At 45.9% G+C, this 17,167-nt stretch overlaps 1 protein-coding gene and 1 long non-coding RNA gene across 2 annotated transcripts in view; one reads left to right on the forward strand and one right to left on the reverse strand.

The window, feature by feature from the left end:
* Positions 1 to 17,167, forward strand: part of LOC142571700 (uncharacterized) — a 216,433-nt gene that overhangs the window by 55,476 nt on the left and 143,790 nt on the right. The gene's annotated exons all lie outside the window — the stretch shown is intronic.
* Positions 7,393 to 17,167, reverse strand: part of LOC142570826 (uncharacterized) — a 113,707-nt gene continuing 103,932 nt past the window's right edge. Inside the window, exon 3 of the long non-coding RNA XR_012825692.1 lies at positions 7,393 to 7,508. This is a non-coding gene — a long non-coding RNA (uncharacterized LOC142570826). The remainder of the gene's footprint in view (positions 7,509 to 17,167) is intronic.

Here is a 17,167-nt window from a genome sequence, read left to right on the forward strand (position 1 = left end):
TCAAAAAATAAAACCTTTCAAGAATAGCCTAAATTGTCAAGTTCTTGCTTGTCTCTGAAAGGCAATATTCTTGGAGAGCGGATAATCATCATGACAGGAACTCTTAACCATTGCGGCACGAAAAGACCGAGAACGTGCGGCCATAAAGAGGTATACGGCACGTAGGTAGCTATAGCTGGGGAATCGTGTTTAGCGCTTGGAAGCACTTGCTTCTTGTTTCTGTACTTTCCTTGTATATGGGCAAAGCTGTCATGAGGGACGAAATTTATTTGAAAAAGAAAAGTCACTGATTGACAAGAAAAAAGTGAAACAAAAACAAACAATGGAGGACGCAGGGCTGCACTTAAGCGCAATGTCGAAAACAGTTTAGTTCGAGCACGCTATACTATCACACATGTAACAGAAACAAATTACTTTTATGTTGCTTGCTTAAGATTTCCCATCAGTACTGTGCCAATATTTTTGTTAACAGTGTCGTTTATTTACGTTTATTGTTTCTTTTCTTTTTAACCTAGGTGCAATCAAAACATCCTTTTTTAACCTTTTTCTCTAAAAGACTAAGAAAGAGACAATGTTGATTGCAGAGGAATGCAAACCGTTCTATACCTGAAATTATGCCTCCGGTATGATAAAAACAATTCTCTTGCTCTCTAGAGCTTTCTCATGTCCATACTAAGGTTCCTCACCCACAGCTAACGCACGAAATTGTCAAACTTCGCGACGACGTCAAAAAAAAAAAAACGCCACGAAATTATTTTCCAGTGGCTACGTGGCCATTGCAGGATCAGTGGAAAAGATCAAGCAGACAAAGCTGCCTGAGAGTCTCAACAAGAAGAACGCAGCGTTCCTATTCCTCTTTCCAGGACAAGCGCTGCAAGGCAGCTTCGTCTCCTGGCACACAATCTCTCTTTAACAGAGTGGACTACCTCAAATATAAGGTGTACCAAGTTGCACGAACTGAAGCCTTCGCTCCAACTCCGACCTCCACTTGGGTTTCACCGACGTGAGGTATCGCTTTTGTACCGGCTGTGGTTGGGAGTGGCTTTCGCGAAGACTTACATTACATTGACTGCAATGACCGACAGCGGTACGTCCAACGTCTACGGCAGCAAAGAGGACATGCAACATTTATTGTGCCACTGCCGTCGATTTAAGTCGGAAGGACAAGCACTAGCTATCGCATTGCGACGATTGGACGATCGCTCGTTGTCAGTGCAGGCGATAGATGAAGATCGCTCGTCAGCACACAAAGCTGCGAAGGCACTGTTGTCTTTCTGGAGGGCAACTTGCTTGTGTGAACGCCTTTTACTTCGTGAAGCCCTCCGCGCGCGTGCACTCACCACGTCTTTCCTCCTCACCCCCCCCCCACTTCTCATTATCTCATCTTTCTATTCCCTGTTTCCCGTCCCCCAGTGTAGGGTAGCCAACCAGACGCATTTCTAGGGAGGTATTCTGTAAGAGTCCAGTCCAGCCTGGCCAATCAGCACTTCAGTAGCAGACATGTCCACTAGGTGGACTTTTAGGGAATATCTCTCTAAATTAGCATCCCTGCCTTCTTTCTTTCTTCCCTTCTCCTCACCCACAGCCTCAAACAGACCACTTCTGCGTTTTGTTGCGTCTGTGCATGCTGTGGACGTGGTGTATACGAAGCATACGATGTCCAAGTTGCAAGCAGAACTTTAAGTATTCTTAGGAGGCATGGCGTAGCTAGGGTACATGCGAGAAATTGTATATATCAAACCTATTGTTAACGCGATTAAGTTTCTACATGAACGTATTTTCAACATCCTCCCATGCTTCTTTTGTTTTTCTTAGGTATTCTGAACATTCGGCTTTCCTACCTCTTACTTGTATGTCTTCTCTTGCACCTTTGCACTTGCACCGATAAAGTTTCGTAGTACTAGGGTAAATCTGTAGCGTCAATCATTATCTCTATATAACAAATCTGTGTTGTTGTTTTTTCGCGCCTTCACTTAAAGAAAAATCAGAGCGGCAGGTCTGATCAACACCGAGAATAAGGGCTTCCTATGACGCACCGGAACCGACTTGATTCCGGAAGTCCACAGCTGGCCAAGTATTTGAAGCCATTGTAAATGACAGACTCTCACATGTGTCGAGAAGTTACTTCTAACATTCAGTAGAGCTACGTATACAGTAACTCCACTATATGCAACAGAAAACAGCCCCTTCGTGCGAGTAATCTACGAGGCCTGTCCTGGCACTCGAAAAGGCTCTCAGGGCTAAGCAGGCGACGCTCTGCCGCGGAGAAACGTGGAGTGCGGAACCTCGTGCGCTTGCACTATCGCGCTCCTGATTGACTGACCCCAACTGTAGCTTGGGTCAGCCAAGCTACAGACTTCCAGTGTGAAGCGGATAAGTTTCGTTAGCCGTCAGCGGCATGCGTGCCAAATGCAGTCACTCATCCCTTCTATAGCCCAGATTTCGGAAAAACTTCGTTCGCCGTTTCCGAGAACTAGCACGGAGCTGTGCAGCCTAAAGCCGGCCTCGGATACTAAAACTTAGCAGCCAGTCGCAGCTCTGGTTCACGTTTCCCAATGCCGACGCCACACGCTCTGGCTGGATTAGAAACTTGAGGAGCTAATGAAAATGGGGGGGGTGCTGTGATTAATCTATTCTATGCTTCCTAGTCGTTCTTTCGCGCTCCCCAACCCCGTCACCTTGCTATCTTGAACCGCGATTTCCTTCTTTCCTTCCCTCCTCTCTCTCCCTGTTATCTTTGTTCTCCCCCTTTCCCATTCCCCCGGTGTAAGGTAGCCAACCGGACGTTATTCTGGTTAAGCTCCCTGCCTTCTACTTATCTCTTTCCCTCCCTGATATAACGGTTTTCAGTGTGATTTGTTGTAAACGCCAATGGAGATGTTCATTTCGTTGTTCTAGGATTCGTTTTAATCAAAGGACGCTGTAACTAATATGGATCCAATATTATTACTTTAAAATTGGGGTTCTTCACTGCATCCCGCTTATAGCTCCCGCGCTAATTCTACGCATGCTTTCGTGCTTTCGACCATACGACATGATACAGCGTCTCAAGAGTGATCTTTACTTACTAGCTGTATTCAAGGTGATGGTGTCGCTTGTCGATGGCGCCGGTAGCTCTTATCATTACGCTGAAAACGACGAACGTGATGCACAGGCAACAATTAGAAGAAAAAAAACAAAGACCTACGTTACAAATTTTGTGTACAAAACAAGTATACGTTTGGCGGTCCCCGATGAGTGCCACATTCCGAGATCAACACTCGCGAATACTGATACAAGAGCCACGGAAACGCGAAGGCCCTAGGAAACAGGGGAACAAGGAGATTTCGCAGATTTCTTGGGTAGTTTTGCTGTCTCGACGCTCATTCGCTGCCTTTTCCTCTCTCCCTCATTGTATGCGTCACTGGGTTGCAGTGAACGAGTCTCGAAAAAAAAATGAGCGAGATTGAATTTTTCGAATAACGGGAATGCTTTATTCGTCACAACAAACGTCGACTGAAACAAGAAAATCGGGCGAGGGGCTGATTGTGGAGCCAGCCGTTGAAACAGCGCTCACAACGCAAGCACGAGAAAATCGCACCAAACCAGCGAAAGTATTTTGCTGTGTAGTTCTCTTATGTCGTTCCTGCGGTTCGCACCGTTCTGTCGACACGCAGTTGTACAATTCTTATCGGAACAAAACGTTGAGGATGCAAAGCGCTAAAACCGAACGTATTTAATAAAAGAAGTATATGTACGTTAGTAATGGAATGCTAGAACGCTAGGGCGGTGTAGCGGCACTTGTAATTTTCTTTGGTAAGCGCGAATTTGGCTTTTCTGATGTGTTTTCACCTGTGACTGCCAACAGGAAAAACACCATTGTCCTGTCTAGCCCCGTACGGTTTCTCGTCATTCCTGTTTCATGCGTGTAAATGAGAGAGAGAGAGAGAGAGAGAGAGAGAGAGAGAGAGAGAGAGAGAGAGAGAGAGACGTCGTTTTGCGCAAGAAACTCCTGTCGTCGTCGTTCGGTGATGACAGGTTAGCACGTGTCATGTCTTGCACACGAAAGATAATCTGTGGCCCCTCATGAAACGCATTTAATGCAGTCATCAAGGACAAATAGAGAATATTAGTATGCCAGACATTCTTTTATCTCTCACCTCTGACACTTTCGCGCTGGTAAACACGTCTCATAATTGGCAAAATTAACTAGCTATAATGTCGGACCGATGCTAACGCCTGCCCAGCCTACGTAGTGTTCAATCTGTATACAGAGCCACTGTTGCAGAACTCCGTAGTCCCTGCCTACCGCGTTAGCCGATGCCTCACTGGGCTTTTGAGACGGCTTGTTTCTCGGCCCAGTTGCCATGGCTTGCCACTATGAATACATTGTTGCTATGGTACCCTTATGCGTAGCTCAGTGGCGGGCGCTTTATGTAATGGATGTGTATGGCATAGTTAACATGCCTTTCAGTTTCGCATGGGATCAATTAAAAGATGTAAATAAACGTAATCGCTTTTTGGGTCCTACTATCTTGTGGTTCTTGGTGCTCCTCGGTAATCATATCTATTGTGACAAATATGAAATTTTGCGGTAATGGGGACGTGAGCTTTCTTTATTTATTTTATTTTATTTGCTTGCAGAAGAATTCTTCATCACTACTGGTTACGAGTTCCCGACTGTTAACAGTGCTCTGAAACTTTTGAATATCGCATCCTTCCGGCCGGCCCCCGCCGGCACCCGAATTTTCCGAAAATGTTTCGTTTGGTGGCGTAGCATACGTGCACGTAAAAACCTGAAATAATTTGTAACCGGTACCTACAAAACATATCACAGCTCCGTTTTATGTATCAGAATCAGACATGGTGGAAAGTATAAAAAGCGCAGGTATTAAGCCTGTAAGTACTGCTTCGGTGTCCCCACCTGACCGAGATGTACGGCGCGAGTGCAATACATAAAAACACCTGCGCAGAGTCATATTTGTAACGCTGCCTTTGGACAGAAGAGGCTGTGACAGTAGCCCGAAAAAATTATGGCGCTGCGACAAATCAGGCTACCGAAGCTCTTTGCCGCGGAACTCTTCGGGCTCCCTCTGCGCGAGACTTTAAAATCGCACGAAGCGTATGCTGCGCATATATACTGTGAATTCATCATTGCCTCCTTGCAGAGCCAGGCTGTTGTAAACAAATTGACTTAAGCTTGGTAAACTGACTCAAATTTAGACAAATCGGAGCAGTTAATGTTAACCCTTTTAAGAATGAATGCTTTTCGAAACTGCCAGATCGCTTTGGGGCAAAGGGGCAATTTCAACGGTCTCTCTAAACTGATGTCAAAAAAATATAAGCACCAAGGCTACGACGGAGCTGTAGATCAGGATTCTTTTGCAATTTAATGTCGACAGAGTTGTTCTCTCGTAACTCGCCTCAACAAGTCACCTCTTTTGAAATCATTCCACTTATTGCGCCCTTTCTGAGGTATTGTACAGCACGTTAGTGTATGCTCAGTTTCCAACATTTTTACTTTCTTCTTTCTTTCCCACGTATTCTCCTGGCTGCGCCATTCCGACATCATCAGACCGTGTTTCTCTCCTCTCCTTTCTGTGCTTGCTTTCCATTTTTCTTTGGTCTATCTTTATAACTTAGTCGTCTCGTCTTCCTCATCTCCTCACCTCCACCTCCTGCCCCCTCCCTTCCGGCACTGCTCCCGCCACAAATTACAAGTTCGCGCCTTCCTAAAACAAGCCTGGCAGCGATCGAACGTTCCTTAAGCTTCGATCGCGCGCTTCCCGCCTTCTTTCCCGTGTACCAGCGTGGCCATGTTGCTAGACATTGAAGGGAAGAGCGAGAGAGGAATCGAAGCGAAACACGGTCGGCACAGAACACTTTCCTTTTGTCGCGTCCGAACCACTGCAACAAAGCGCGGTTTCCTAACTAGTCTCCACTCCTGTTCCCCGCACTATCCCATCGTTCTCGCCGTACCCGGTGAACCTTTTCTCCGGCTTGGTTAGCACAGGGAGAAGGAGAGAGCGAGAGAAAGGGGAAAGTCGTGTATAGCGCGCGCCGGCGGTGAAGCACCGGCATTCCCGCGTGTGTCTCGCCGGCGGTCGATATTTCATTCCCAGGCCTGCAAGAGCCTCTAAAGCTGGGAAGGGCCTGCTGTCGCAGGTATAACCGCTGCACCGCGCGCGTCGCCTACAGCTAGGCACGTATGGTGGAACGATCACATTTGACGATGCGGTGACGTCGCGCTTAGAGCGAAGAGTGTCCGTCCAAGCAGCGCTAGGGTCCCGGCAGCCGTGGTCTCGTCGTTGTCTGTCCACCTCACCGGTTCGAAGGTAGTCGGTTCGAAAGCGATTGCGGGCGGTTACTCGCCAAGAAAAATGGGCACAGTGATTGCAAACAGCCTGTGCTGCAGCGCCCGTGTTGTGTTTTCACTTTCATTCGTTCTTGGTGCGCTGTTTCTAGCCTTGCAAAATGGGCTACACCGAGTTTCGACGCGAGTTGTAGAGGCCTCCTTAGGCTCACCCCATCCGTCTTCTTCCTATTCTTTTTCTCTCATCTATCGCATCCTTTTCCTCCTCCCCCGGTACAAGGTATATAGACAACCGGAGATAATCTCTGGTTAAGTTCTCTGTCTTTTGTCTTTCTCTCTCTCTCTCTCTCTAAAAGAACATCAAGTGCCAAACCGGGTGAGATCTTTAATAGTTAAACGTTTGCCGCGGATTTGCATGCTACATTTGCTGGGTTGCCACAGGAATACCTACTTTGCGCCAAGCTGCTATTATCACATTTCTCCTAAAGCCTAAATAGTGAGGCTGGTTTCCTCCATGGCTACTTCGAACTTGTATCTCCACACGTCTTATGGCCACATCTCTTTGAGCACGTTGATAAATGTAACCCCATGTTTTTGAGTACGTATGAGGGCTATACATTAGAGAGGTAACGTATCGTATCGATGCATTACGCGAGAGCATTGTAACGGTGCAGTACAGCATGATGGATGAGGAGCTTGAGCACTTCAAGCCACGACATAATAGAAACACACAAAGCGTGACGCCTGCGACTTTTGCTCATTCACATGCTTTTGAAAACTAATTTTTCCAACAGTAGCGAGAACCTTACTAATGCGTCCATCGTAGAAGGCGAAAGACTGGCGCAACCTTGAGCCTTACCGTCAGTGACGATGGCAATAACCTTATACATTTCTACGGGATAGGAAGGACTTCCTCACTGTAATCCTCTTCTACAGCAGCAGTTATCACGGTCTCTCACAATGGGACACAATACATTGCATACTAGGTGTTACATGCATCGCACGGCGATGTTACATGCCGCACCTGAAAATTGTGTTATCTTTAGACCAAACGAAATAAATAAATCAACATCCACGACGATTGTTACCTCTAGGCGTGATAATATGTGCTTTTGCAAAGGTCATTTTATTTCATTTTTCTTCCATTTCCGTCCGAGACAAAAAGTTCAAGTTTGCTTCACTTGAACGGCGTCCGGGCCCCCTTGTTACAAACAAGCTGCAAGCAAAGAGAACACGTAATAAAACATGAACATATATTAGTGGAACATAGCGTTGTTATACAGACCAAGCGAGGTTTCACATATTATGTGAAATAAGCAGGGCTGCATACAAGATGTTCATTTTATTACCAATCTAAAAGCCTACTGAGATTAAAGTAAACGTTTAAGGCACCCAAGTCTGGTGCAGGCATTTGTCCTAAGCAGAATAGTATAAGTGGCCCCATACCTCAGATGGTATGCCGCAGGAAAGAACAAACTAGAAGGCCTAATAAGTAAAGTATACAAGCAGGCATTAGGACTTCCAATAAGCACTAGCACAGAAATAATACTAGCGCTAGGACTACGTAACACATTGGATGAACTCATAGAAGCTCAGCGCATATCACAATATGAAAGGAGGAGGAGGAAGAAATAAAGAGAGAAGGTGGGGATGTTAACCAGAAAGGCGTCTGGTTGGCTACCCTACTCTGGGAGAGGGGAAAGAGGGAATAGAAAGATAAGATAGAGAGGGAAGGGAGGAAAGCAGCGGTGAGCTCGAGCACGCCCGAGTCACAGTATATGAGTCACAGTAGCGAGTGACAGTATGAAATACTCTCTAAAACAAAAACAGGAATAAGTATATTAGAAAGACTGGGTATTAACTACCGCACACGACACGGAAAAAAGAAGGAAATGCAAAGAGAGATCAGAAATACGATAATGGTTCCCGCCCTGCCAAAGAACATGCATCCCATACAACATGAAGGACGAAGAAAAGCCAAGGCCAAGGAGATACAGAAAAGATTTGGACGAGATAAAGCAGCACTTTTTGTAGGCGCAGCTAAACACAAACGCAGGAAAGGACTCACTGCAGTCGTAGTTAATCACAAAAAAGAATGTGTAACAAGTGGCACAATAAAGACAGAATATACAGAAGCAACGGAAGGAACGGCGATAGCGCTAGCAATAACAAAAACCGAAGCATACATAATAATCATTGACACACAGGCAGCAATTCGCAACTATGCAAATGACTGAATCTCCCCGGAGGCGCTACACATATTATTGAAAGGAGCAAAAAAATAGACAGAAGCGTTCAATTACTATGCACACCTGCCCATACTCGGACCTCTCCAAGGGACAGAGGAAACAACGTGGCGGCACACAACGCAGCTCGAGGGCTAACCGACCGAGTTGCGACAAACATTGCTGACGTCAACTCGGGGGCCGCCGAAAAAGGTAAGGACAGAGATTGGGAGGGAGGAGACAGACAGACAGACAGACAGACAGACACACACACGTGTGTGCGTGTGCGTGTGCGTGCGTGCGTGTGTGTGTGTGTGTGTGTGTGTGTGTGTGTGTGTGTGTGTGTGTGTGTGTGTGTGTGTGTGTGTGTGTGTGTGTGTGTGTGTGTGTGTGTGTGTGTGTGTGTGTGCGTGCGTGCGTGCGTGCGTGCGTGCGTGCGTGCGCGTGTGCGTGTGCGTGTGCGTGTGCGTGTGCGTGTGTGTGTGTGTGTGTGTGTGTGTGTGTGTCCTAGCTCTTCGGTTAATGACCATTTTATACACTACTGGGTTATGGATTAGCAATGCCGCACGCCTGGTCTGGAATGTTCACGTCCTTTCTAGTAGCAGCAGAAGCAGCGACGTCTGCCGTCCTTCTTTCGTCTCGACAGTTTTGCTTTTCACCGTTTTGTTCAGGCTCGAAGTTTGTGCGCACGAAATAAGTGCATATTACATTTTGGATTTAGTCTCCGCCAGCAGAATCCGATGCATTTCAACGTCGAGTGATTCTCAGCTGCACCGTTAATCAATATTCCAGGAGCGAAGCGTGTGTGAGACAATAGAGATGGTCGAGACGCGTACGGAGTGCTTGAAAAGAGCCGCCCAGCTGCACCACTGTTTTATCGGAACTCTTACGATAGCTGGGCTTATTTCCCTTGTTTCCAATGTCTTTGAAAGGAACCCTCATCTCTCGCGAGCGAATCCGTGACGGTAATTGGCTGCGTAGGCAGCGACCAAATTTTGTGTCATGCTATAGCCGAACCAATTTTTAAACTGAATTAGGCGCCCCAATTCGCCGCAATGGGGTGAAACAAAGTGCACTAATAGTCCAACAAAACCAAATAAATGAACTTGATGTATTGTTTTCAAATGGTTCTCTTCGACTTGGGTAATTTCCTGGCTAGCAGCTCACGACATTGCCGCTTTTAGGAAATTAGAAATAGCTGTCACTAAATTGTGTCCTCGTTTCTCGATTCCACCATAGTTAGCACAAAAGGCGAGTGTCATATCGTTCTCTCGGAAAAGGTTTATAATAAAGTAACAATTCATCTCAGAGACCGACAGCTCAGATTTGCCTGTCTTCCTTACAGCTGCCGATGCAGTTGGAATATGAGGAGTTATGCCTTCTGCGTAATGAAACAATAAGTGCAGGTGGGAAGTACGGGGTACTCCTGGTAAGGAAGTGTAACATTGTCGCTGAAAAGCAACATAGGCCAACTGCACGCCTTTCTGGAAACAGGGTCATGGATTGACCACTAAATCTTTGCCTATCCTGTCCTTTTCTGCATCTGTGTGCACAGTCTTTGTATGCAATGAAGTATCACCGCGAGTGGAAGCTCTGTGAGATGACACCATACAAGACGTGGCGACTCACTTGTCAGCGAAGGAACGCGCCTTCGTGGCAAGAAACAGCGTAACGCTCAACACAATGCACCTCCGTATTGTGGATGACGAGAGTCATAGAAGGTCCTCGCTGGAATAAAATATATCGGCAACTTTTGCAAAGCTAGGTCCGCCTGCAGCAAGCAACACCCCTCCTCCTACTCCTCTTCCTCATAAATGGTTGACGCAAATATAATAGCGCTGCTCTCAAATTTACATAGAAAGCAATGCACCTTCCATGAAGCAGCGGGTCAAGCTCCAGCACGGACTGAAGCATGCTTTTCGTAGAGCTTCGTGGCATCGGCAACGAGGTGAGAATGTAAAGGGGGAAGACAACGCGGACCACTTCCGAAATTTTCCGGACATGTGCATTCTGTAGAGTACCGGCTCACCGCACTTCTTGAAGGCGACTGGAGTGCACGAAAACTCGTGACAACGGGCATTGATTTTCGAATGTGTTATGACTGACCCTTCATTATTTTTTCCCTCTTTCTGTATTATATATACTTCCCTATTTCCCCCACCCCAAGAGCAGGGTAGCCAACCGGGCATGTTCTTGTTTAACCTCCCAGCCTTTCTCTCTTCGTCTCTCTCTTTCTCTCTAGGCTCATTGCACCAGCGTATGAAGCTCACCTACAGATTTCGGGCGTAGCTTTAGGTAACTTCTGAGAAGGACACAAGATGCACTCTTGTGCCCCGTTCCATATCGCCGTTTGCGTCGTCTTGTTCACCCGTCTCTCTGAAGTGATAACGAACTGAACGACATACGGATAGCATTTGCGTTTCTTTAGGTTTTCTTAAAGGAGATGTGCAGGCGGAGCTATGTTGCCAACACGTCTTACTCCAGATCCGCCTGCAGCCAACATCCTCCTCCTTTTTCTTCTCCTCCTCCGTCCTTGAAGTGTTTGGAGGGCTTTGAGAACGTTTATTAATGCCTGACTACCTGCGTCATTAAATAAATACAGCCAATGCTGTGTCGTTCTTGGGCCCTACACCACATCATACTTGTCTTTACACGCCTTGTTCCATGGTCTCGACACAAGGTTTCCTAATCTGTGCCGCTGCAGGTCATGCGCTGTTTCTGAGCCTTCTTCCTCACCTGCCTTAGAGAGGGCAAAGCATGCGACGCTCTGCAGCGCGCGCATGCGGAAAGAAGCACTCTTCCTAATTATTCCTCCAGTCACAAAAAGGCTCAACACACCGCCTGAGGTGCCACCATTTGTTCGCGTCTCAATTAAGAGAGTGAAAGAAACTGCAATGCTAATTAGGATCTGCTGGAGAAAGCCAGGGACGCTTACGTTGCCCCAGGAAGTTCAAAACTCGCGTCACCGCACTGTGACGCAGCGCAAAGAAGGGAAAGAAATATTTTTTTTATTTCTTATTTAAAAACTGTTTATCTTTGGAAAATATCAACAAAAAGCGAAAAAAGAAAAGAAACGAAAAAGCCCCCAAGCTCCGATGCGCAGACGCGTGGTTTAGTCGTGAAATGCGAAGCGTGAAACTGCTGCCAGTCCAAGCTTCTCGTTTCCGACTGCATGGATATTCCACCAGGAGTTTGATGCACTAATCGGCAGCTTCGTTTCGACGCGCTGTTTCCGTTTACGTTACGTGAAATTCTTCCCCTGTTTCAAAAGTTGCGTGGCGATGCCTCATTTCACGGGTTGATATGAAAGTTTATACATCCTTCGGATTAATAGGAGATCACCGCAGGTGCTTCCTCCATATCAAGGCGACTCGCCTGAACGACTTAACAGCTGTTGAGTAAGACGTCGCCGACTTGTTAAGATCTTGTAGTTAACCAAGTTCTCTCTTCGAATCGTGTTCAAATATTCTTTCGGTTCTTGTGAGGTGTGCGGAGTACATCCGCACACCAGAAAAATGTTCCAACAGCATGAAAATGGCTATAACCTAGCTCCTTTTATTTAGAAAAATACACGTAACTATCGAACGACTGCGTATATCTGAGATCAACCATTTGCCAACTGTCGCTAAATAGGTAACAAACAAAGAGCGGCCGACCGGTTACGTCGTGGCCTCCCTTGCATATGCTGACTTTTAGCGTTTGATTACCTAATTTCTATTTGTTTATTTGTTTGTTTATTTATTTACTTATTTATTTTGCATTCTCTGTGCCAAACTGTACTGGTATGGACTTGTGGCTTCGTTTTATTTTGCTTGCTTTGTGATTTCCTATTGTGACTCGATCGGCAGAAGGATTTCTATCAGAGCATTTTTTTTCACCCAGCCCATACTCACTACCAAGGCGATTCGTCTATGGCATCAAAGCAGGCCATAATATTGCAGCTAAAGAAAGGGCGCACGTGACCGACGTATTTTCTTCCTTGATGCTTTTTTTATATTTTTTTTCGTACAACGGGGAGAAGCTGTAAGAGAATTTTCTTTCGCTGAGACCCGAACAGCCTGTCGAGACCCGGCGCTCCCTAGAACGACGCTGCTCGCCATCTCCAACAGCCACAGGCCCACCCACCCGCCCCCCCCCCTCTTTCCCCCAATCCCCCCGGCGCCATTTGGTTTCACCAGAGCGCCATTTCTTCGCAATGCCGACTAATGCCGCCGCGAAAGTGCACTCAACTCGGACTAAGCTGACAAGAAAAGCGCTTGTCTTCTCCGCTTCGCCTATTCGTTTTTTACAAAACACCAAACCCCTTCCCCTCCCCCCTCCACACACACGCAAACATTTTTTTTTTTTTTTGTTGGTGCGTGCGCGTCGTTAAATCTCAACGTGGTTTTCTAGTTTTTTTACATCACTAGCAGTTATTTTACATCTATATAGAGCCTTGAGGAGTATTGCAGTTTCGAGTATGCAGATGCCGTTCCCACTGCATGCCCCGGAGCAACCCGTGGCCATATATGCTCTGCGCTAAACCGTTTTACAAGTATACACCACTAAAAGACTTTTATGACTAGTAATATAAACTTGCGAAAGGTATATAAATTTGGCCATCTGTAGCTTTCTGCTTGTTTTGCGAACGTACATCAATGCGGTGACATCAAGCAAGTGTGGCGATTCTTTCTCGTGGATACGTGCGATAGTTGCGGGGAAACAAAAAACAACACTCTGCAAAGCATATTCGGACGCATCCTCCGTGGCGCTTTTCTAGGCGGGTTTCACCCAAACCACGACCTTAAAGTCACATTTAGCTGCTCATAGGAGCTACCAACGCTTACGTAACCTATCGCATCCCTTTGCAACTCCTCCGGTACAGGGTAGCCAACCGGAGATAATCTCTGGTTAACCACCCTGTCTCAATTTCCTTTGCCTTTCTCTTTCTCTCTCTCTCTCTCTACTTCACAGTCAAAGGTCCACGTGTACTCAAACTCTCTCTTGTGTCTCCATTTGTTCTAGTTATAATACTTCACGAGCAGTTAAGAGTACGGAACAAAGCTTGTTTTGTCTGTCTGTGCATCCTCTTATTCCGATACATATGCTGCGTCCTGCGTCATTGGCTCTGTTGAATGCGTCATTTAATTCGTGTGAATTACGAACGTCACAAGAGATCTTGCGCTCTGCGTACTCATTGTCTTTGTATCATTTTACGATGAGTTTCTTTTACCTTTAGGCGTGTTCTGCGAGTTGCATTGCCTTTGCATGCTTCTCGTGTGAAGAGGTATAGCCGGTCACGCCTTCTTATTTATTCATGTAAATAAAAATTTAAAAAATCAATACTGGCATCATACGCTACATTTCACTACAAAAGCGGCTGAAAGCTTCACAACGGTGTTCCCTACAGGACCGCGGCGTCCGTCGTCGTTCCAGCTTCGTCGTCGTCGTGTTGTCATCGTGCTGTCGCCTTTACATACAGTTGAAGGAGTTTGAACAGTAGTGTGAGAGTCTCGCGCAAAGTTAGGGGGCGTTATTAAAAATCGTTGAGGTAACTGGTGACGCAGTAAATAAGTTAGCAGCCGCGAAAATCCCTGAATCATCTGCGGTCTTTTACTGCGATCTGAAAGGCCCTAATGTTATACTCTTCCATCACCTCTATGAAACAGTAATCCAAGTGACAGGAAATAATGTCACCTCTTCAATATTTAGTGCGCCGCCACTGCTACTTTTCCATTGCCAGTTACGGAGCATATTTGATGCTGGAGTAACTAAAAAAATAATTAATGGAAACAATAGGTTCCCGTGCCACCAGTTACGGGACATAAGGAAGTGTCCCGCAGCCCTTCTATTACAATGACATTGCATGAGACGCTCAGGTTGAGCTATTTTCGGCCTCGATCGCTGGGTCATAAACGTCTCTCCGACCCGCTGTAATGGTCACAAACACTGCTAGGCTCGCACCACCTTTATTCTGCCACCGGCAAACACAACTTGCCGCGAAACCGATTTGAGACCATTCGCCGAAAGAGCACGAGCGTAAGCGCACTTGTCCTCGTGCGTAAAACTAATACAAAGCTAAATTTCATAACCTCTGGCGTGTGAGGTGACCTCTAACTTCCTCACTTTTGAATAAAAATTAAAAAAAAAACCACTTCGACAGCCAATCTTACTTTTAATTACCAAGATCACTGCACAATGTATGCTGTTGGTGAGAAAAGAAAGAGATTAAATACTTTTATTTATTCGGATCCAATGAACTTACGCTCTAATCTTTCTCCTCAATGTTCACACTGACTGCCTCTTTACTGATGTGTCTATTTTTTTCTTTATTTTTATTTACCTTTTTCTTATCTAGCCTACCGAAGAAAGCCTTGGTTATCCTCCCTGCCTTTTCCTCTTATTCGTTCCTCTCTCTCTCTCTCTCTCTCTCTCTCTCTCTCTCTCTCTGTGTTCTTTGACTGAGCTAACTGAGCCTTTCCTTAAATGTGGCTTGCACTCAGTTAGGGAGTGCGCGCCACACCTATTCCTAGGAATCAGTTCTGAGGTGTCAGAGTATCTCATTTGTACCTTTCGCTTTCGTGCGATACGCCGCTGGCCATTGCCAGAATGCGTGTACTTTGTTAAGGCATGCGTTCCACGCTTTAGGTATTTTGGTGCTGCCTACGGGTTGCTGAAGCATAGCTTACAACTGCCTGAGAGTAGTGTGCCGGCAGGCGTTTCCCTTACAATCACTGTGTCGGTGAAAGGGCTCTCGCTAACGTTCCCAGCCGGCGTATGCATTTCCCTATAGCAGCGACTGCGGTCAACGTGTTCACGCGCTAATGAGGGACCTTTATACGAACCTTCTGCGGGTGCCTAGCGACGCAAAGCCCACAAATTCACTGCACATCACAACTTCAGTCTAGTATTCTATTCGTAATGCCGACAACATTACCTACGCCAACGCATTCGTATTCCAATTATATCCCGATACATTTAACAAGATTACGTATATAACGGGATTATGAACGCAGCAAAACGGATTAGAAATATAGGTTTGAAGTCGCATTTAAGCGTATACTTGACTTTTTCATCGCTGAGCAACAAAGAGCCGTGCAGGCCACTGGACCAAACACGCGCTCATTAGTGCTCAAGTGCTTAACAATATTTCCGCCTTAATTTGCATAATCCCGTAGAATCGTGTAACTCAACCCTGTTACATTTAACTGTTCATATTCCTATTACTTCTTACTAATAATAGAAAATCGCCTGTTTCCTTTTTTTCCCGTAGCAGGAGGTGCCACAGACTCGTCTCGTAACATTCCACCACGGTGCGCCAGCAGCAACACGTACGGGTGCGCTATCGACAACCAAAAATAGGTAGCAGCAGCCCCCGCCAACCGTAAAGGTGACGTTATTGCGTACGAGTTGTTTCCGACACAATGCGGGGCGACATATCCGCTGAAACGCCGCGTAATGTCGTCACCAAGGGCGCCGCTGTGAAAGCGAGCTTCTACAGTGCGGACCTAGCTCGCATACTTTCCCTCCGAGATTGTCGACCCCTTCGGTGATCGCGGAGGTAATGTTGCGGCCGCTCTTGTTGGATCAGCACTGGGATGCGCGTTGCCGTCGTTTAGGAAGTGCGTATCCTGTTGCCTTTCTTATTTTTTCCTTGTTTTCTCTTTTTTTTTTTGCCCCTGCAGTATTTTCTTAAATATCGCCTGAGGCCGATAGCAAAATTCTAGTCCTTGAGCTGAATTGGTCAAACAGGCAGACAGTACTTGCACGAGAAATCCAATCGCATAAATGATTAAATAAGAAAGTTCACTAAAAGATTTGAATAAGTACTTCATGGCGTATTGCAATTTATAAATTGTCGATGGTGAGCTCGAAAGGCGTATCGACTTGCAACGAATAATAAGGTTGACATCCGGTTTCAGGAACCTGATTCCCAAAGCGCAACGGAATACATGGCCGTTCCAGTTGCTTTTCTGATTCAATTATAAAACGGCCATTTCTAATTAAAGAAAAGGTGGGAAGCAGCACCACAGCGCATTTTTACCACAAGTTCGACAGCGATTACCTCGAAAATAGTTGCCATCGTAAAAATTCGTTTTAAGTGGATATATTAGGTTGCAGTAAGAGTAGGAGGGTGTATAAAAAAAAATGACGTTTATTTGACCGAAACGTCGAAATAGCCGAAGCGCGAATTCAACGGTTCCCTTCTCTCTTTCTTTTTTTCTTTCTTTCTCTCTCTCTCTCTCTATCTCTCTCTCCATTTTTTGCGTAAGTGCACCAACCTATTTACGACTTATTCACCACTAGATTCAACGAAGGAAACCTTTATATATATCGACTGTTAAATTTTCTTTCTTAGAGAGGCAGATATTTTTTTAATGACCTGTATCAGATCACATAATTACTCAAAGAGGCGGACACTGCATGCTTGAGATATTGAAATGCGTATTCGACTAATTAAGGAATCGCTAATTATGTTTTAATTTCATTACGGCAAACATTCTAATTTAGTAATCGTATCCGATGAGCTTGCAAGGGCGCATCCACTTGGAACGAATTTTCAGGATGACACCAGTTTCAACATATCCATTCCCAAGGTGCGCGACGAAATGCGTAGGCGTTCCAGTCACTTTTGTTCTCGAATGCACAAAACGGCGTTTCGTTAAAAAAG

The sequence above is a fragment of the Dermacentor variabilis genome, chromosome 2, assembly GCF_050947875.1.
Source record: "Dermacentor variabilis isolate Ectoservices chromosome 2, ASM5094787v1, whole genome shotgun sequence".
NCBI classification, from domain to species: Eukaryota; Metazoa; Arthropoda; class Arachnida; order Ixodida; family Ixodidae; genus Dermacentor; species Dermacentor variabilis.